The 23523-nt window shown below is 52.8% G+C and overlaps 1 pseudogene; it reads right to left on the bottom strand.

Annotated features, from left to right (window-relative positions):
• LOC127923505 (pre-mRNA 3'-end-processing factor FIP1-like) overlaps positions 1-23523 on the bottom strand; it is a 65201-nt pseudogene that overhangs the window by 26164 nt on the left and 15514 nt on the right.

The raw sequence follows: 23523 nt of genomic DNA, 5'->3' as shown, positions 1-23523 counted from the left end.
CTGCCGTCTACTCGGTCATTAACCACTAAGACAACGCTCTTAACCACTAGACTACCTGCCGTCTACTCGGTCATTAACCACTAAGACAACGCTCTTAACCACTAGACTACCTGCCGTCTACTCAGTCATTAACCACTAAGACAACGCTCTTAACCACTAGACTACCTGCCGTCTACTCGGTCATTAACCACTAAGACAACGCTCTTAACCACTAGACTACCTGCCGTCTACTCGGTCATTAACCACTAAGACAACACTCTTAACCACTAGACTACCTGCCGCCACAACACTTAACCACTAGAGACAACACTCTTCAACCACTAAGACACTCTTAACCACTAGACTACCTGTCTACTCGGTCATTAACCACTAAGACAACACTCTTAACCACTAGACTACCTGCCGTCTACTCAGTCATTAACCACTAAGACAATACTCTTAACCACTAGACTACCTGCCGTCTACTCAGTCATTAACCACTAAGACAACGCTCTTAACCACTAGACTACCTGCCGTCTACTCAGTCATTAACCACTAAGACAACGCTCTTAACCACCACAGACTACCTGCCGTCTACTCAGTCATTAACCACTAAGACAACGCTCTTAACCACTAGACTACCTGCCGTCCACTCGGTCATTAACGACTAAGACAGCGCTCTTAACCACTAGACTACCTGCCGTCCACTCGGTCATTAACGACTAAGACAGCGCTCTTAACCACTAGACTACCTGCCGTCTACTCAGTCATTAACGACTAAGACAACACTCTTAACCACTAGACTACCTGCCGTCTACTCGGTCATTAACCACTAAGACAACACTCTTAACCACTAGACTACCTGCCGTCTACTCAGTCATTAACGACTAAGACAACACTCTTAACCACTAGACTACCTGCCGTCCACTCGGTCATTAACGATTAAGACAACGCTCTTAACCACTAGACTACCTGCCATCTACTCGGTCATTAACGATTAAGACAACGCTCTTAACCACTAGACTACCTGCCGTCTACTCAGTCATTAACGACTAAGACAACACTCTTAACCACTAGACTACCTGCCGTCTACTCAGTCATTAACGACTAAGACAGCGCTCTTAACCACTAGACTACCTGCCGTCTACTCAGTCATTAACGACTAAGACAACACTCTTAACCACTAGACTACCTGTCGTCTACTCAGTCATTAACCACTAAGACAACGCTCTTAACCACTAGACTACCTGCCGTCTACTCAGTCATTAACCACTAAGACAGCGCTCTTAACCACTAGACTACCTGCCGTCTACTCAGTCATTAACCACTAAGACAACGCTCTTAACCACTAGACTACCTGCCGTCTACTCGGTCATTAACGACTAAGACAACGCTCTTAACCACTAGACTACCTGCCGTCTACTCAGTCATTAACGACTAAGACAACGCTCTTAACCACTAGACTACACTCTATCAACTAATACACAGCCACATGCCCAGATTGGGGTACCTAACCACCACAGACAGATCGGTACCTAACCACCACAGACAGATCGGTACCTAACCACCACAGACAGATCGGTACCTAACCACCACAGACAGATCGGTACCTAACCACCACAGACAGATCGGGGTACCTAACCACCACAGACAGATCGGGGTACCTAACCACCACAGACAGATCGGGGTACCTAACCACCACAGACAGATCGGGGTACCTAACCACCACACACAGATCGGGGTACCTAACCACCACACACAGATCGGGGTACCTAACCACCACAGACAGATCGGGGTACCTAACCACCACAGACAGATCGGGGTACCTAACCACCACAGACAGATCGGGGTACCTAACCACCACAGACAGATCGGGGTACCTAACCACCACAGACAGATCGGTACCTAACCACCACAGACAGATCGGGGTACCTAACCACCACAGACAGATCGGGGTACCTAACCACCACAGACAGATCGGGGTACCTAACCACCACAGACAGATCGGTACCTAACCACCACAGACAGATCGGGGTACCTAACCACCACAGACAGATCGGTACCTAACCACCACAGACAGATCGGTACCTAACCACCACAGACAGATCGGTACCTAACCACCACAGACAGATCGGTACCTAACCACCACAGACAGATCGGTACCTAACCACCACAGACAGATCGGTACCTAACCACCACAGACAGATCGGGGTACCTAACCACCACAGACAGATCGGGGTACCTAACCACCACAGACAGATCGGGGTACCTAACCACCACAGACAGATCGGTGTACCTAACCACCACAGACAGATCGGTACCTAACCACCACAGACAGATCGGGGTACCTAACCACCACAGACAGATCGGTGTACCTAACCACCACAGACAGATCGGTACCTAACCACCAGACAGATCAGTGACAGGACACTAAAGTCAGAAAGGACAACACACAGCAGCACTAATACACATAAGATGTAGAATCTGTTATTACATGTCTATAACATGGCTATCACCTGTCACACACACGTGAGTCAACGTGCATACGTGTGTTGCATTTAAATGTGTTTACTGTTGCCAAGGTGACGACTCCCGTTAAACTTAACGTTGCCGCGGTGACAATTGTTGGCTACCACGTTGTGCCCTAACGACGCGACGCAACTACGACGTTTGTCACTAGTTTAACGGCCGAGGGAAATTAAAACGAGTTTATTTTGTGTGTTTTAAATAGCATCTGGAAAAGACAGAATACTGTACATGGATGTATCAGTGTGTTGTTGTGAACAAGCCCCATCACACTCACGTATAGTAGGACATGTCCTGGACGGGGGGAGCAGTCCACTGTGGGGGGGAGATCCTACCATCAGGGGGAGAAGGGGGAGACACAGTTAGACCTCCCCTCACACACTCAGAGGAACTCAGAGGAACTCATTCATGTGTACAGTGAGAGGAGAAAAACGGAAGCAAGCTTGTCTGTCCGTCCGCCCGCCCGCCCGTCCGTCCGTCCGTCTGTCTGTCTGCCTGTCTGTCTGTCTGTCTGCCTGTCTGTCTGTCTGTCTGTCTGTCTGCCTGTCTGTCTGCCTGTCTGTGTGTCTGTCTGCCTGTCTGTGTGTGTGTCTGTCTGCCTGTCTGTGTGTGTGTCTGTCTGCCTGTCTGTGTGTCTGTCTGCCTGTCTGTGTGTCTGTCTGTCTCTCTGTGTGTCTCTCTGTGTCTGCCTGTCTGTGTGTCTGTCTGTCTCTCTGTGTCTGCCTGTCTGTCTGTCTCTCTGTCCACTGCCAGACCGTGTTTTGCCAAATCCTCTACCAGAGGTAATACATGAGTCACTCTCATGTCTCTTAACCTGTCCTAGGCTAACCTTACTGTCTCTTAACCTGTCCTAGGATAACCTTACTGTCTCTTAACCTGTCCGAGGCTAACTCACTGTCTCTAAACCTGCCCTAGGCTAACCTTACTGTCTGTACCTGTCCTAGGCTAACTCACTGTCTCTTAACCTGTCCTAGGCTAACCTTACTGTCTCTTAACCTGTCCTAGGATAACCTTACTGTCTCTTAACCTGTCCTAGGATAACCTTACTGTCTCTTAACCTGTCCTAGGCTAACTCACTGTCTCTTAACCTGTCCTAGGCTAACTCACTGTCTCTTAACCTGTCCTAGGCTAACTCACTGTCTCTTAACCTGTCCTAGGCTAACCTTACTGTCTCTTAACCTGTCCTAGGATAACCTTACTGTCTCTTAACCTGTCCGAGGCTAACTCACTGTCTCTAAACCTGCCCTAGGCTAACCTTACTGTCTGTACCTGTCCTAGGCTAACTCACTGTCTCTTAACCTGTCCTAGGCTAACCTTACTGTCTCTTAACCTGTCCTAGGCTAACCTTACTGTCTCTTAACCTGTCCTAGGCTAACCTTACTGTCTCTTAACCTGTCCTAGGCTAACTCACTGTCTCTTAACCTGTCCTAGGCTAACTCACTGTCTCTTAACCTGTCCTAGGCTAACTCACTGTCTCTTAACCTGTCCTAGGCTAACTCACTGTCTCTAAACCTGCCCTAGGCTAACCTTACTGTCTGTACCTGTCCTAGGCTAACCTTACTGTATGTACATGTCCTAGGCTAACCTTACTGTCTGTACCTGTCCTAGGCTAACCTTACTGTCTCTGTGCCTGTCATAGGCTAACCTTACTGTCTCTGTACCTGTCCTAGGCTAACCTCACTGTCTGTACCTGTCCTAGGCTAACCTCACTGTCTGTACCTGTCCTAGGCTAACCTTACTGTCTGTACCTGTCCTAGGCTAACCTTACTGTCTGTACCTGTCCTAGGCTAACCTTACTGTCTGTACCTGTCCTAGGCTAACCTTACTGTCTGTACATGTCCTAGGCTAACCTTACTGTCTCTGTACCTGTCCTAGGCTAACCTTACTGTCTCTGTACCTGTCCTAGGCTAACCTTACTGTCTGTACCTGTCCTAGGCTAACCTTACTGTCTGTACCTGTCCTAGGCTAACCTTACTGTCTCTCAACCTGTCCTAGGCTAACCTTACTGTCTGCACCTGTCCTAGGCTAACCTTACTGTCTCTGTACCTGTCCTAGGCTAACCTTACTGTCTCTGTACCTGTCCTAGGCTAACCTTACTGTCTGGACCTGTCCTAGGCTAACCTTACTGTCTGGACCTGTCCTAGGCTAACCTTACTGTCTCTGTACCTGTCCTAGGCTAACCTTACTGTCCGTACCTGTCCTAGGCTAACCTTACTGTCTCTCAACCTGTCCTAGGCTAACCTCACTGTCTGTACCTGTCCTAGGCTAACCTCACTGTCTGTACCTGTCCTAGGCTAACCTCACTGTCTGTACCTGTCCTAGGCTAACCTTACAGTCCGTCTATATGTACCTGTCCTGACCTGTGTACAGCTCTTACCTGGTAGTGTTCATGTTCATGGATGACTTGTAGAGGCTGGCTGGAGTGGGGAAGTCAGGTTTGGTCGTGTGGATGGGTAAACTCACTTCCTTCTCATTCCCCGTCCTGCCCTGCTGAACCTGAGGGGAGTAGAGTAGGGACATCTTTAAGTTTATAACATCTTGGGTTTGACCATTTGACAGTAGTAGGACCTCTTTAAATGGATATCTTGGTTTTAAACAACTCTGGTTTATCTGTTTTACACTGATTATCATATGGCAATTCAATGAGACAAAGAAGGGAAGTGAGAGGAGGAGAGAGAGAGAGAAGGAAGGGAAGTGAGAGGAGGAGAGAGAGAAGGAAGGGAAGTGAGAGGAGGAGAGAGAGAGAAGGAAGGGAAGTGAGAGGAGGAGAGAGAGAAGGAAGGGAATTGAGAGGAGAGAGAGAAGGAAGGGAATTGAGAAGAGGAGAGAGAGAGGATGAAGGGAAGTGAGGAGAGAGAGAGAGAAGGAAGGGAAGTGAGAGAGAAGGAAGGAAGGGAAGTGAGAAGAGGAGAGAGAGAAGGAAGGAAGGGAAGTGAGAGAGAGAAGGAAGGGAAGTGAGAGGAGGAGAGAGAAGGAAGGGAAGTGAGAGGAGGAGAGAGAAGGAAGGGAAGTGAGAGGAGGAGACAGAGAAGGATGTGGAGGAGATGTTGTGTCTTAGTGATTTAGCTGGTAGTGGAGGAGATGTTGTATCTTAGTGATTTAGCTGGTAGTGGAGGAGATGTTGTGTCTTAGTGATTTAGCTGGTAGTGGAGGAGATGTTGTATCTTAGTGATTTAGCTGGTAGTGGAGGAGATGTTGTATCGTAGTGATTTAGCTGGTAGTGGAGGAGACGTTGTATCCTACAGTGATTTAGCTGGTAGTGGAGGAGATGTTGTATCTTAGTGATTTAGCTGGTAGTGGAGGAGATGTTGTGTCTTAGTGATTTAGCTGGTAGTGGAGGAGATGTTGTATCTTAGTGATTTAGCTGGTAGTGGAGGAGATGTTGTGTCTTAGTGATTTAGCTGGTAGTGGAGGAGATGTTATATCTTAGTGATTTAGCTGGTAGTGGAGGAGATGTTGTATCGTAGTGATTTAGCTGGAAGTGGAGGAGATGTTGTGTCTTAGTGATTTAGCTGGTAGTGGAGGAGATGTTGTATCTTAGTGATTTAGCTGGTGGTGGAGGAGATGTTGTATCTTAGTGATTTAGCTGGTGGTGGAGGAGATATTGTATCTTAGTGATTTAGCTGGTGGTGGAGGAGATATTGTATCTTAGTGATTTAGCTGGTGGTGGAGGAGATATTGTATCTTAGTGATTTAGCTGGTAGTGGAGGAGATGTTGTATCTTAGTGATTTAGCTGGAAGTGGAGGAGATGTTGTGTCTTAGTGATTTAGCTGGTAGTGGAGGAGATGTTGTATCTTAGTGATTTAGCTGGTGGTGGAGGAGATGTTGTATCTTAGTGATTTAGCTGGTAGTGGAGGAGATGTTGTATCTTAGTGATTTAGCTGGTGGTGGAGGAGATGTTGTATCTTAGTGATTTAGCTGGTGGTGGAGGAGATATTGTATCTTAGTGATTTAGCTGGTGGTGGAGGAGATATTGTATCTTAGTGATTTAGCTGGTGGTGGAGGAGATATTGTATCTTAGTGATTTAGCTGGTGGTGGAGGAGATGTTGTGTCTTACAGTGATTTAGCTGGTAGTGGAGGAGATATTGTATCTTAGTGATTTAGCTGGTAGTGGAGGAGATGTTGTGTCTTACAGTGATTTAGCTGGTAGTGGAGGAGATGTATCTTAGTGATTTAGCTGGTAGTGGAGGAGATGTTGTATCTTAGTGATTTAGCTGGTGGTGGAGGAGATATTGTATCTTAGTGATTTAGCTGGTAGTGGAGGAGATGTTGTGTCTTACAGTGATTTAGCTGGTAGTGGAGGAGATGTTGTGTCTTAGTGATTTAGCTGGTAGTGGAGGAGATGTTGTATCTTAGTGATTTAGCTGGTAGTGGAGGAGATGTTGTATCTTAGTGATTTAGCTGGTAGTGGAGGAGATGTTGTATCTTACAGTGATTTAGCTGGTAGTGGAGGAGATATTGTATCTTAGTGATTTAGCTGGTGGTGGAGGAGATATTGTATCTTAGTGATTTAGCTGGTGGTGGAGGAGATGTTGTGTCTTACAGTGATTTAGCTGGTAGTGGAGGAGATATTGTATCTTAGTGATTTAGCTGGTAGTGGAGGAGATGTATCTTAGTGATTTAGCTGGTAGTGGAGGAGATGTTGTATCTTAGTGATTTAGCTGGTAGTGGAGGAGATGTTGTATCTTAGTGATTTAGCTGGTGGTGGAGGAGATATTGTATCTTAGTGATTTAGCTGGTAGTGGAGGAGATGTTGTGTCTTATAGTGATTTAGCTGGTAGTGGAGGAGATGTTGTGTCTTAGTGATTTAGCTGGTAGTGGAGGAGATGTTGTGTCTTAGTGATTTAGCTGGTAGTGGAGGAGATGTTGTATCTTAGTGATTTAGCTGGTAGTGGAGGAGATGTTGTATCTTAGTGATTTAGCTGGTAGTGGAGGAGATGTTGTATCTTACAGTGATTTAGCTGGTAGTGGAGGAGATGTTGTATCTTAGTGATTTAGCTGGTGGTGGAGGAGACGTTGTGTCTTACAGTGATTTAGCTGGTAGTGGAGGAGATGTTGTGTCTTAGTGATTTAGCTGGTGGTGGAGGAGATGTTGTGTCTTACAGTGATTTTACTGGTGGTGGAGGAGATGTTGTGTCTTACAGTGATTTAGCTGGTAGTGGAGGAGATGTTGTGTCTTACAGTGATTTTACTGGTGGTGGAGGAGATGTTGTGTCTTACAGTGATTTTACTGGTGGTGGAGGAGATGTTGTATCTTACAGTGATTTAGCTGGTAGTGGAGGAGATGTTGTGTCTTAGTGATTTAGCTGGTAGTGGAGGAGATGTTGTGTCTTACAGTGATTTTACTGGTGGTGGAGGAGATGTTGTGTCTTACAGTGATTTTACTGGTGGTGGAGGAGATGTTGTATCTTACAGTGATTTTGCTGGTGGTGGAGGAGATGTTGTGTCTTACAGTGATTTTACTGGTGGTGGAGGAGATGTTGTATCTTACAGTGATTTTGCTGGTGGTGGAGGAGACGTTGTATCTTACAGTGATTTTACTGGTGGTGGAGGATATGTTGTGTCTTACAGTGATTTTACTGGTGGTGGTGGAGGAGATGTTGTGTCTTACAGTGATTTTGCTGGTGGTGGAGGAGATGTTGTGTCTTACAGTGATTTTGCTGGTGGTGGAGGGGATGTTGTGTCTTACAGTGATTTTGCTGGTGGTGGAGGGGATGTTGTGTCTTACAGTGATTTTACTGGTGGTGGAGGAGATGTTGTATCTTAGTGATTTAGCTGGTAGTGGAGGAGATGTTGTATCTTAGTGATTTAGCTGGTAGTGGAGGAGATGTTGTATCTTACAGTGATTTAGCTGGTGGTGGAGGAGATGTTGTATCTTACAGTGATTTTACTGGTGGTGGAGGAGATGTTGACGACCTCCAGGCCCATCCTCAGCCTCTTCTGTTTGTCACAGTAGCCCTTCCACGTGTCCTCGTTGAACCCATAGTTAAAGTAGTCAGACAGGTCAGCACCTAGACAGACAGACAGACAGACAGACACAGACACACACACACACACACACACAGGACACACACACACACAGACGTTTATGTTTACAAACTCCTACCAAGCCTCTCAGTGTAAAAGTGGACCAATCAGAAACGTAACCCCGCCCCACTCTGTCAGAAGACAAAGTAACACGTACCTGGTTTCCTCCTCGAATTTCCCAGTGACCCCGCCCACAGTAACCCCGCCCACAGTAACCCCGCCCACAGTAACCCGTACCTGGTTTCCTCCAGGGTTTCTCCTCGAATGTTCCACAGTAACCCCGCCCACAGCAACCCCGCCCACAGTAACCCATACCTGGTTTCCTCCAGGGTTTCTCCTCGAATGTCCCACAGTAACCCCGCCCACAGTAACCCCGCCCACAGTAACCCGTACCTGGTTTCCTCCAGGGTTTCTCCTCGAATCTCCCACAGTAACCCCGCCCACAGTGACCCCGCCCACAGTAACCCATACCTGGTTTCCTCCAGGGTTTCTCCTCGAATGTCCCACAGTAACCCCGCCCACAGTAACCCCGCCCACAGTAACCCGTACCTGGTTTCCTCCAGGGTTTCTCCTCGAATGTCCCACAGTAACCCCGCCCACAGTAACCCCGCCCACAGTAACCCGTACCTGGTTTCCTCCAGGGTTTCTCCTCGAATGTCCCACAGTAACCCCGCCCACAGTAACCCCGCCCACAGTAACCCCGCCCACAGTAACCCGTACCTGGTTTCCTGCAGGGTTTCTCCTCGAATGTTCCACAGTGACCCCGCCCACAGTGACCCATACCTGGTTTCCTCCAGGGTTTCTCCTCGAATGTCCCACAGTAACCCCGCCCACAGTAACCCCGCCCACAGTAACCCGTACCTGGTTTCCTGCAGGGTTTCTCCTCGAATGTTCCACACTAACCCCGCCCACAGTGACCCCGCCCACAGTGACCCCGCCCCCACTAACCCCGCCCACAGTAACCCGTACCTGGTTTCCTCCAGGGTTTCTCCTCGAATGTTCCACAGTAACCCCACCCACAGTAACCCCGCCCACAGTGACCCCGCCCACAGTACAGTAACCCGTACCTGGTTTCCTGCAGGGTTTCTCCTCGAATGTTCCACAGTGACCCCGCCCACAGTAACCCCGCCCCTGGTTTTCCTCCAGGGTTTCTCCTCGAATGTCCCACAGTAACCCCGCCCACAGTAACCCCCCGCCCACAGTAACCCGTACCTGGTTTCCTGCAGGGTTTCTCCTCGAATGTTCCACACTAACCCCGCCCACAGTGACCCCGCCCACAGTGACCCCGCCCCCACTAACCCCGCCCACAGTGACCCGTACCTGGTTTCCTCCAGGGTTTCTCCTCGATGTCCCACAGTAACCCCGCCCACAGTAACCCCGCCCCCACAGTAACCCCGCCCCCACTAACCCCGCCCACAGTGACCCGTACCTGGTTTCCTCCAGGGTTTCTCCTCGATGTCCCACAGTAACCCCGCCCACAGTAACCCCGCCCCCCACAGTGACCCCGCCCACAGTGACCCCGCCCACAGTGACCCCGCCCACAGTAACCCGTACCTGGTTTCCTCCAGGGTTTCTCCTCGATAACCCCGCCCACAGTAACCCCGCCCACAGTAACCCCGCCCCCACTAACCCCGCCCACAGTGACCCGTACCTGGTTTCCTCCAGGGTTTCTCCTCGAACGTCTCCATGTCCACCTCCACTACTGGGACTCCATTGATGTTTCCTGGGGCCTCCAGATCCACACCCTTTAACTTGTTTCCTACTAGAGAATAGAAACCAGAACACCACATGGAAACATTTAGAATATCTACCCGTGGTAAAATATACAGAAGGACAATTTACTACATCAATCAAAACATTTTAATCAACAATATCTACATTTATACCATCTAGTTCCACAAAGCTGCCCAAGACAAGGTGATGGGACTGGACACCTATGGTGATGGGACTGGACACCTATGGTGGTGAGACTGGACACCTATGGTGGTGAGACTGGACACCCATGGTGGTGAGACTGGACACCTATGGTGGTGAGACTGGACACCTATGGTGATGGGACTGGACACCTATGGTGGTGAGACTGGACACCTATGGTGGTGGGACTGGACACCCATGGTGGTGGGAATGGACACCTATGGTGGTGAGACTGGACACCTATGGTGGTGAGACTGGACACCTATGGTGATGGGACTGGACACCTATGGTGGTGGGACTGGACACCTATGGTGATGGGACTGGACACCTATGGTGATGGGAATGGACACCTATGGCAGTGGGAATGGACACCTATGGCAGTGGGAATGGACACCTATGGTGGTGGGACTGGACACCTATGGTGATGGGACTGGACACCTATGGTGGTGAGACTGGACACCTATGGTGGTGGGACTGGACACCTATGGTGGTGGGACTGGACACCTATGGTGGTGGGACTGGACACCTATGGTGGTGGGACTGGACACCTATGGTGGTGAGACTGGACACCTATGGTGGTGGGACTGGACACCTATGGTGGTGAGACTGGACACCTATGGTGGTGGGACTGGACACCTATGGTGGTGGGACTGGACACCTATGGTGGTGGGACTGGACACCTATGGTGGTGGGACTGGACACCTATGGTGGTGGGACTGGACACCTATGGTGGTGGGACTGGACACCTATCAAGACATGGTGGTGGGACTGGACACCTATGGTGGTGAGACTGGACACCTATGGAGGTGAGACTGGACACCTATGGTGGTGGGACTGGACACCTATGGTGGTGGGACTGGACACCTATCAAGACATGGTGGTGGGACTGGACACCTATGGTGGTGAGACTGGACACCTATGGAGGTGAGACTGGACACCCATGGTGGTGGGAATGGACACCTATGGTGATGGGACTGGACACCTATGGTGGTGGGACTGGACACCTATGGTGATGGGACTGGACACCTATGGTGATGGGACTGGACACCTATGGTGATGGGACTGGACACCTATGGAGGTGGGACTGGACACCTATGGTGATGGGACTGGACACCTATGGTGGTGGGACTGGACACCTATGGTGGTGGGACTGGACACCTATGGTGGTGGGACTGGACACCTATGGTGGTGGGACTGGACACCTATGGTGGTGGGACTGGACACCTATGGTGGTGGGACTGGACACCTATGGTGATGGGACTGGACACCTATGGTGGTGGGACTGGACACCTATGGTGGTGGGACTGGACACCTATGGTGGTGGGACTGGACACCTATGGTGGTGGGACTGGACACCTATGGTGGTGGGACTGGACACCTATGGTGGTGGGACTGGACACCCATGGTGGTGGGAATGGACACCTATGGCAGTGGGACTGGACACCTATGGTGGTGGGACTGGACACCTATGGCAGTGGGACTGGACACCTATGGTGGTGGGACTGGACACCTATGGTGGTGGGACTGGACACCTATGGTGGTGGGACTGGACACCTATGGTGGTGGGACTGGACACCTATGGTGGTGGACTGGACACCTATGGTGGTGGGAATGGACACCTATGGTGGTGGGACTGGACACCTATGGTGGTGGGACTGGACACCTATGGCAGTGGGACTGGACACCTATGGTGGTGGGACTGGACACCTATGGTGGTGGGACTGGACACCTATGGTGGTGGGACTGGACACCTATGGTGGTGGGACTGGACACCTATGGTGGTGGGACTGGACACCTATGGTGGTGGGAATGGACACCTATGGTGGTGGGACTGGACACCTATGGTGGTGGGACTGGACACCTATGGTGGTGAGACTGGACACCTATGGTGGTGGGACTGGACACCTATGGTGGTGGGACTGGACACCTATGGTGGTGGGACTGGACACCTATGGTGGTGGGACTGGACACCTATGGTGGTGGGACTGGACACCTATGGTGGTGGGACTGGACACCTATGGTGGTGGGACTGGACACCTATGGTGGTGGGACTGGACACCTATGGTGGTGGGACTGGACACCTATGGTGGTGGGAATGGACACCTATGGTGGTGGGACTGGACACCTATGGTGGTGGGACTGGACACCTATGGTGGTGGGACTGGACACCTATGGTGGTGAGACTGGACACCTATGGTGGTGGGACTGGACACCTATGGTGGTGGGACTGGACACCTATGGTGGTGGGACTGGACACCTATGGTGGTGGGACTGGACACCTATGGTGGTGGGACTGGACACCTATGGTGGTGGGACTGGACACCTATGGTGGTGAGACTGGACACCTATGGTGGTGGGAATGGACACCTATGGTGGTGGGAATGGACACCTATGGTGGTGGGAATGGACACCTATGGTGGTGAGACTGGACACCTATGGTGGTGGGACTGGACACCTATGGGTGGTGGGACTGGACACCTATGGTGGTGGGACTGGACACCTATGGTGGTGAGACTGGACACCCATGGCAGTGGGAATGGACACCTATGGTGATGGGACTGGACACCTATGGTGGTGGGACTGGACACCTATGGTGATGGGACTGGACACCTATGGTGGTGGGACTGGACACCTATGGAGGTGGGACTGGACACCTATGGTGGTGGGACTGGACACCTATGGTGGTGGGACTGGACACCTATGGTGGTGGGACTGGACACCTATGGTGGTGGGACTGGACACCTATGGTGATGGGACTGGACACCTATGGTGATGGGACTGGACACCTATGGTGGTGGGACTGGACACCTATGGTGAGTGGGACTGGACACCTATGGCAGGTGGGACTGGACACCTATGGTGGTGGGACTGGACACCTATGGTGGTGGGACTGGACACCTATGGTGGTGGGACTGGACACCTATGGTGGTGGGACTGGACACCTATGGTGGTGGGACTGGACACCTATGGTGGTGGGACTGGACACCTATGGTGGTGGGACTGGACACCTATGGTGATGGGACTGGACACCTATGGTGGTGGGAATGGACACCCATGGCAGTGGGAATGGACACCTATGGCAGTGGGACTGGACACCTATGGTGGTGGGACTGGACACCTATGGCAGTGGGAATGGACACCTATGGTGGTGGGAATGGACACCTATGGTGGTGGGACTGGACACCTATGGTGATGGGACTGGACACCTATGGCAGTGGGAATGGACACCTATGGAGGTGGGACTGGACACCTATGGTGGTGGGACTGGACACCTATGGTGGTGGGACTGGACACCTATGGTGGTGGGACTGGACACCTATGGTGGTGGGAATGGACACCTATGGTGGTGGGACTGGACACCTATGGTGGTGGGACTGGACACCTATGGTGGTGGGACTGGACACCTATGGTGATGGGACTGGACACCTATGGTGGTGGGAATGGACACCTATGGTGGTGGGACTGGACACCTATGGTGGTGAGACTGGACACCTATGGTGGTGGGACTGGACACCTATCAAGACATGGTGGTGGGACTGGACACCTATGGAGGTGAGACTGGACACCTATGGAGGTGAGACTGGACACCTATGGCAGTGGGAATGGACACCTATGGTGATGGGACTGGACACCTATGGTGGTGGGACTGGACACCTATGGTGATGGGAATGGACACCTATGGTGATGGGACTGGACACCTATGGAGGTGGGACTGGACACCTATGGTGATGGGACTGGACACCTATGGTGGTGGGACTGGACACCTATGGTGGTGGGACTGGACACCTATGGACACACCTATGGTGAGTGGGACTGGACACCTATGGTGATGGGACTGGACACCTATGGTGGTGGGACTGGACACCTATGGTGGTGGGACTGGACACCTATGGTGATGGGACTGGACACCCATGGTGGTGGGACTGGACACCTATGGTGGTGGGAATGGACACCTATGGTGGTGGGACTGGACACCTATGGTGGTGGGACTGGACACCTATGGTGGTGGGACTGGACACCTATGGTGGTGGGACTGGACACCTATGGTGATGGGACTGGACACCTATGGTGGTGGGACTGGACACCTATGGTGGTGGGACTGGACACCTATGGTGAGTGGGACTGGACACCTATGGTGGTGGGAATGGACACCTATGGCAGTGGGAATGGACACCTATGGTGGTGGGACTGGACACCTATGGTGGTGGACTGGACACCTATGGCAGTGGGAATGGACACCTATGGTGGTGGGACTGGACACCTATGGTGGTGGGACTGGACACCTATGGTGGTGGGACTGGACACCTATGGCAGTGGGAATGGACACCTATGGAGGTGGGACTGGACACCTATGGAGGTGGGACTGGACACCTATGGTGGTGGGACTGGACACCTATGGTGGTGGGACTGGACACCTATGGTGGTGGGACTGGACACCTATGGTGGTGGGACTGGACACCTATGGTGATGGGACTGGACACCTATGGTGGTGGGACTGGACACCTATGGTGGTGGGACTGGACACCTATGGTGGTGGGACTGGACACCTATGGTGGTGGGAATGGACACCTATGGTGGTGGGACTGGACACCTATGGTGGTGGGACTGGACACCTATGGTGGTGGGACTGGACACCTATGGTGGTGGGACTGGACACCTATGGTGGTGGGACTGGACACCTATGGTGGTGGGACTGGACACCTATGGTGGTGGGACTGGACACCTATGGTGGTGGGACTGGACACCTATGGTGGTGGGACTGGACACCTATGGTGGTGGGACTGGACACCTATGGTGGTGGGACTGGACACCTATGGTGGTGGGACTGGACACCTATGGTGGTGGGAATGGACACCTATGGTGGTGGGACTGGACACCTATGGTGGTGGGACTGGACACCTATGGTGGTGGGACTGGACACCTATGGTGGTGGGACTGGACACCTATGGTGGTGGGAATGGACACCTATGGTGGTGGGAATGGACACCTATGGTGGTGGGACTGGACACCTATGGTGGTGGGACTGGACACCTATGGTGGTGGGAATGGACACCTATGGTGGTGGGACTGGACACCTATGGTGGTGGGACTGGACACCTATGGTGATGGGAATGGACACCTATGGTGGTGGGAATGGACACCTATGGTGGTGGGACTGGACACCTATGGGACTGGACACCTATGGTGGTGGGACTGGACACCTATGGTGGTGGGAATGGACACCTATGGTGGTGGGAATGGACACCTATGGTGGTGGGACTGGACACCTATGGTGGTGGGACTGGACACCTATGGTGGTGGGACTGGACACCTATGGTGGTGGGAATGGACACCTATGGTGGTGGGAATGGACACCTATGGTGTGGGAATGGACACCTATGGTGGTGGGACTGGACACCTATGGTGGTGGGACTGGACACCTATGGCAGTGGGACTGGACACCTATGGTGGTGGACACCTATGGACACCTATGGTGGACACCTGGGACACCTGGACACCTATGGTGGTGGGACTGGACACCTATGGTGGTGGGACTGGACACCTATGGTGGTGGGAATGGACACCTATGGTGGTGGGAATGGACACCTATGGTGGTGGGACTGGACACCTATGGCATGGTGGGGGAATGGACACCTATGGTGGTGGGACTGGACACCTATGGTGGTGGGACTGGACACCTATGGTGGTGGGACTGGACACCTATGGTGAGTGGGACTGGACACCTATGGTGGTGGGACTGGACACCTATGGTGGTGGGACTGGACACCTATGGTGGTGGGACTGGACACCTATGGTGGTGGGACTGGACACCTATGGTTTACCCATGTGGGACTGGACACCTATGGTGGTGGGACTGGACACCTATGGTGGTGGGAATGGACACCTATGGTGGTGGGACTGGACACCTATGGTGGTGGGACTGGACACCTATGGTGGTGGGAATGGACACCTATGGTGGTGGGACTGGACACCTATGGTGGTGGGACTGGACACCTATGGTGGTGGGACTGGACACCTATGGTGGTGGGACTGGACACCTATGGTGGTGACTGGACACCTATGGTGGTGGGACTGGACACCTATGGTGGTGGGAATGGACACCTATGGTGGTGGGACTGGACACCTATGGTGGTGGGACTGGACACCTATGGTGGTGGGAATGGACACCTATGGTGGTGGGACTGGACACCTATGGTGTGGGACTGGACACCTATGGTGGTGGGACTGGACACCTATGGTGGTGGGACTGGACACCTATGGTGGACACCTATGGTGGGACTGGACACCTATGGTGGTGGGACTGGACACCTATGGTGGTGGGAATGGACACCTATGGTGGTGGGACTGGACACCTATGGTGGTGGGAATGGACACCTATGGTGGTGGGAATGGACACCTATGGTGGTGGGACTGGACACCTATGGTGGTGGGAATGGACACCTATGGTGGGACTGGACACCTATGGTGGTGGGACTGGACACCTATGGTGGTGGGACTGGACACCTATGGTGGTGGGACTGGACACCTATGGTGGTGGGACTGGACACCTATGGTGGTGGGACTGGACACCTATGGTGGTGGGAATGGACACCTATGGTGGTGGGAATGGACACCTATGGTGGTGGGAATGGACACCTATGGCAGTGGGAATGGACACCTATGGTGGTGGGACTGGACACCTATGGTGGTGGGACTGGACACCTATGGTGGTGGGACTGGACACCTATGGTGGTGGGACTGGACACCTATGGTGGTGGGAATGGACACCTATGGTGGTGGGAATGGACACCTATGGTGGTGGGAATGGACACCTATGGTGGTGGGAATGGACACCTATGGCAGTGGGAATGGACACCTATGGTGGTGGGACTGGACACCTATGGTGGTGGGAATGGGACCTATGGTGGTGGGACACCTATGGCAGTGGGAATGGACACCTATGGTGGTGGGAATGGACACCTATGGCAGTGGGACACCTGGACACCTATGGCAGTGGGAATGGACACCTATGGCAGGTGGGAATGGACACCTATGGCAGTGGGAATGGACACCTATGGTGGTGGGACTGGACACCTATGGTGGTGGGAATGGACACCTATGGTGGTGGGACTGGACACCTATGGTGGTGGGAATGGACACCTGGACACCTATGGTGGTGGGAATGGACACCTATGGCAGGGAATGGACACCTATGGTGGTGGGAATGGACACCTATGGTGGTGGGAATGGACACCTATGGTGGTGGGACTGGACACCTATGGTGGTGGGAATGGACACCTATGGTGGTGGGAATGGACACCTATGGCAGTGGGAATGGACACCTATGGCAGTGGGAATGGACACCTATGGTGGTGGGAATGGACACCTATGGCAGTGGGAATGGACACCTATGGCAGTGGGAATGGACACCTATGGTGGTGGGGTGGTGGGAATGGACACCTATGGTGGTGGGAATGGACACCTATGGTGGTGGGAATGGACACCTATGGTGGTGGGAATGGACACCTATGGTGGTGGGAATGGACACCTATGGTGGTGGGAATGGACACCTATGGTGGGGGAATGGACACCTATGGCAGTGGGAATGGACACCTATGGCAGTGGGAATGGACACCTATGGTGGTGGGAATGGACACCTATGGTGGTGGGAATGGACACCTATGGTGGTGGGAATGGACACCTATGGCAGTGGGAATGGACACCTATGGGGAATGGACACCTATGGCAGTGGGAATGGACACCTATGGTGGTGGGAATGGACACCTATGGTGTGGGAATGGACACCTATGGTGGTGGGACTGGACACCTATGGTGGTGGGAATGGACACCTATGGTGGTGGGAATGGACACCTATGGTGGTGGGACTGGACACCTATGGTGGTGGGAATGGACACCTATGGTGGTGGGACTGGACACCTATGGTGGTGGGACTGGACACCTATGGTGGTGGGACTGGACACCTATGGTGGTGGGACTGGACACCTATGGTGGTGGGACTGGACACCTATGGTGGTGGGAATGGACACCTATGGTGGTGGGACTGGACACCTATGGTGGTGGGAATGGACACCTATGGTGGTGGGACTGGACACCTATGGTGGTGGGACTGGACACCTATGGTGGTGGGAATGGACACCTATGGTGGTGGGAATGGACACCTATGGCAGTGGGAATGGACACCTATGGCAGTGGGAATGGACACCTATGGCGGTGGGAATGGACACCTATGGTGGTGGGAATGGACACCTATGGCAGTGGGAATGGACACCTATGGTGGTGGGAATGGACACCTATGGCAGTGGGAATGGACACCTATGGTGGTGGGAATGGACACCTATGGTGGTGGGAATGGACACCTATGGTGGTGGGAATGGACACCTATGGTGGTGGGAATGGACACCTATGGTGGTGGGAATGGACACCTATGGTGGTGGGAATGGACACCTATGGCAGTGGGAATGGACACCTATGGCAGTGGGAATGGACACCTATGGTGGTGGGAATGGACACCTATGGTGGTGGGAATGGACACCTATGGTGGTGGGAATGGACACCTATGGCAGTGGGAATGGACACCTATGGTGGTGGGAATGGACACCTATGGTGGTGGGAATGGACACCTATGGCGGTGGGAATGGACACCTATGGCAGTGGGAATGGACACCTATGGCAGTGGGAATGGACCATGGCAGTGGGAATGGACACCTATGGTGGTGGGAATGGACACCTATGGCAGTGGGAATGGACACCTATGGCAGTGGGAATGGACACCTATGGCGGTGGGAATGGACACCTATGGCGGTGGGAATGGACACCTATGGCAGTGGGAATGGACACCTATGGCAGTGGGAATGGACACCTATGGCAGTGGGAATGGACACCTATGGCAGTGGGAATGGACACCTATGGTGGTGGGAATGGACACCCATGGCAGTGGGAATGGACACCTATGGCGGTGGGAATGGACACCTATGGCAGTGGGAATGGACACCTATGGCAGTGGGAATGGACACCTATGGTGGTGGGAATGGACACCTATGGCGGTGGGAATGGACACCTATGGTGTGGGAATGGACACCTATGGTGGTGGGAATGGACACCTATGGCGGTATGGTGGTGAATGGACACCTATGGCAGTGGGAATGGACACCTATGGCAGTGGGAATGGACACCTATGGCAGTGGGAATGGACACCTATGGTGGTGGGAATGGACACCTATGGCAGTGGGAATGGACACCTATGGCAGTGGGAATGGACACCTATGGCAGTGGGAATGGACACCTATGGCAGTGGGAATGGACACCTATGGCAGTGGGAATGGACACCTATGGTGGTGGGAATGGAATGGGAATGGACACCTATGGTGGTGGGAATGGACACCTATGGCAGTGGGAATGGACACCTATGGCAGTGGGAATGGACACCTATGGCAGTGGGAATGGACACCTATGGTGGTGGGAATGGACACCTATGGTGGTGGGAATGGACACCTATGGTGGTGGGAATGGACACCTATGGCAGTGGGAATGGACACCTATGGTGGGAATGGACACCTGGAATGGACACCTATGGTGGTGGGAATGGACACCTATGGTGGTGGGAATGGACACCTATGGTGGTGGGAATGGACACCTATGGTGGTGGGAATGGACACCTATGGCAGTGGGAATGGACACCTATGGTGGTGGGAATGGACACCTATGGTGGTGGGAATGGACACCTATGGTGGTGGGAATGGACACCTATGGTGGTGGGAATGGACACCTATGGTGGTGGGAATGGACACCTATGGTGGTGAATGGACACCTATGGTGGTGGGAATGGACACCTATGGTGGTGGGAATGGACACCTATGGTGGGAATGGACACCTATGGCAATGGACACCTATGAATGGACACCTATGGTGGTGGGACTGGACACCTATGGTGGTGGGAATGGACACCTATGGTGGTGGGAATGGACACCTATGGTGGTGGGAATGGACACCTATGGTGGTGGGACTGGACACCTATGGTGGTGGGACTGGACACCTATGGTGGTGGGACTGGACACCTATGGTGGTGGGACTGGACACCTATGGTGGTGGGAATGGACACCTATGGTGGTGGGAATGGACACCTATGGTGGTGGGACTGGACACCTATGGCAGTGGGAATGGACACCTATGGCGGTGGGAATGGACACCTATGGTGGTGGGAATGGACACCTATGGCAGTGGGAATGGACACCTATGGTGGTGGGAATGGACACCTATGGTGGTGGGAATGGACACCTATGGCAGTGGGAATGGACACCTATGGCAGTGGGAATGGACACCTGGTGGTGGGAATGGACACCTATGGTGGTGGGAATGGACACCTATGGCAGTGGGAATGGACACCTATGGCAGTGGGAATGGACACCTATGGTGGTGGGAATGGACACCTATGGTGGTGGGAATGGACACCTATGGCAGTGGGAATGGACACCTATGGCAGTGGGAATGGACACCTATGGCGGTGGGAATGGACACCTATGGCAGTGGGAATGGACACCTATGGCAGTGGGAATGGACACCTATGGCAGTGGGAATGGACACCTATGGTGGTGGGAATGGACACCTATGGCAGTGGGAATGGACACCTATGGCAGTGGGAATGGACACCTATGGCAGTGGGAATGGACACCTATGGCAGTGGGAATGGACACCTATGGCGGTGGGAATGGACACCTATGGTGGTGGGAATGGACACCTATGGCAGTGGGAATGGACACCTATGGCAGTGGGAATGGAATGGACACCTATGGTGGTGGGAATGGACACCTATGGCAGTGGGAATGGACACCTATGGTGGTGGGAATGGACACCTATGGCAGTGGGAATGGACACCTATGGTGAATGGACACCTATGGCAGTGGGAATGGACACCTATGGTGGTGGGAATGGACACCTATGGCAGTATGGTGGTGGGAATGGACACCTATGGCAGTGGGAATGGACACCTATGGTGGTGGGAATGGACACCTATGGTGGTGGGAATGGACACCTATGGTGGTGGGATGGACACCTATGGTGAGTGGGAATGGACACCTATGGCAGTGGGAATGGACACCTATGGTGGTGGGAATGGACACCTATGGTGGTGGGAATGGACACCTATGGTGGTGGGAATGGACACCTATGGCAGTGGGAATGGACACCTATGGTGGTGGGAATGGACACCTATGGTGGTGGGAATGGACACCTATGGTGGTGGGAATGGACACCTATGGGAATGGACACCTATGGTGGTGGGAATGGACACCTATGGCAGTGGGAATGGACACCTATGGCAGTGGGAATGGACACCTATGGTGGTGGGAATGGACACCTATGGTGTGGGAATGGACACCTATGGTGTGGGAATGGACACCTATGGTGGTGGGAATGGACACCTATGGTGGTGGGAATGGACACCTATGGTGAATGGACACCTATGGTGGTGGGACTGGACACCTATGGCAGTGGGAATGGACACCTATGGTGGTGGGACTGGACACCTATGGTGGTGGGAATGGACACCTATGGTGGTGGGACTGGACACCTATGGTGGTGAGACTGGACACCTATGGTGGTGGGAATGGACACCTATGGTGGTGGGACTGGACACCTATGGTGGTGAACTGGACACCTATGGTGGTGGGAATGGACACCTATGGTGATGGGACTGGACACCTATGGTGGTGGGAATGGACACCTATGGTGGTGGACACTGGACACCTATGGGTGGTGGGAATGGACACCTATGGTGGTGGGACTGGACACCTATGGTGGTGGGACTGGACACCTATGGTGGTGGGAATGGACACCTATGGTGGTGGGACTGGACACCTATGGTGGTGGGACTGGACACCTATGGTGGTGGGAATGGACACCTATGGTGGTGAGACTGGACACCTATGGTGTGGACTGGACACCTATGGTGGTGGGAATGGACACCTATGGTGGTGGGAATGGACACCTATGGTGGTGAGACTGGACACCTATGGTGGTGGGAATGGACACCTATGGTGGTGGGAATGGACACCTATGGCAGTGGGAATGGACACCTATGGTGGTGGGACTGGACACCTATGGTGGTGGGAATGGACACCTATGGTGGTGGGAATGGACACCTATGGTGGTGGGAATGGACACCTATGGTGGTGGGAATGGACACCTATGGCAGTGGGAATGGACACCTATGGCATGGGACACACCTATGGTGGTGGGAATGGACACCTATGGTGGTGGGAATGGACACCTACCTGGACACCTATGGCAGTGGGAATGGACACCTATGGCAGTGGGAATGGACACCTATGGCAGTGGGAATGGACACCTATGGCAGTGGGAATGGACACCTATGGCAGTGGGAATGGACACCTATGGCGGTGGGAATGGACACCTATGGCAGTGGGAATGGACACCTATGGTGGTGGGAATGGACACCTATGGTGGTGGGAATGGACACCTATGGCAGTGGGAATGGACACCTATGGCAGTGGGAATGGACACCTATGGTGGTGGGAATGGACACCTATGGCAGTGGGAATGGACACCTATGGCAGTGGGAATGGACACCTATGGCAGTGGGAATGGACACCTATGGCAGTGGGAATGGACACCTATGGTGGTGGGAATGGACACCTATGGTGGTGGGAATGGACACCTATGGTGGTGGGAATGGACACCTATGGTGGTGGGAATGGACACCTATGGTGGTGGGGGACACCTGGACACCTATGGCAGTGGGAATGGACACCTATGGCAGTGGGAATGGACACCTATGGCACAATGGACACCTATGGCAGTGGGAATGGACACCTATGGCAGTGGGAATGGACACCTATGGCAGTGGGAATGGACACCTATGCAGTATGGTGGGAATGGACACCTATGGCAGTGGGAATGGACACCTATGGCAGTGGGAATGGACACCTATGGTGGTGGGAATGGACACCTATGGCGGTGGGAATGGACACCTATGGCAGTGGGAATGGACACCTATGGCAGTGGGAATGGACACCTATGGCAGTGGGAAATGGACACCTATGGCAGTGGGAATGGACAC

This window comes from Oncorhynchus keta, unplaced genomic scaffold (genome assembly GCF_023373465.1).
Source record: "Oncorhynchus keta strain PuntledgeMale-10-30-2019 unplaced genomic scaffold, Oket_V2 Un_contig_2991_pilon_pilon, whole genome shotgun sequence".
Lineage (NCBI taxonomy): Eukaryota > Metazoa > Chordata > Actinopteri > Salmoniformes > Salmonidae > Oncorhynchus > Oncorhynchus keta.
Note: the sequence above shows the minus strand (reverse complement) of the source record. Positions and strands in the feature narration are given on the sequence as shown.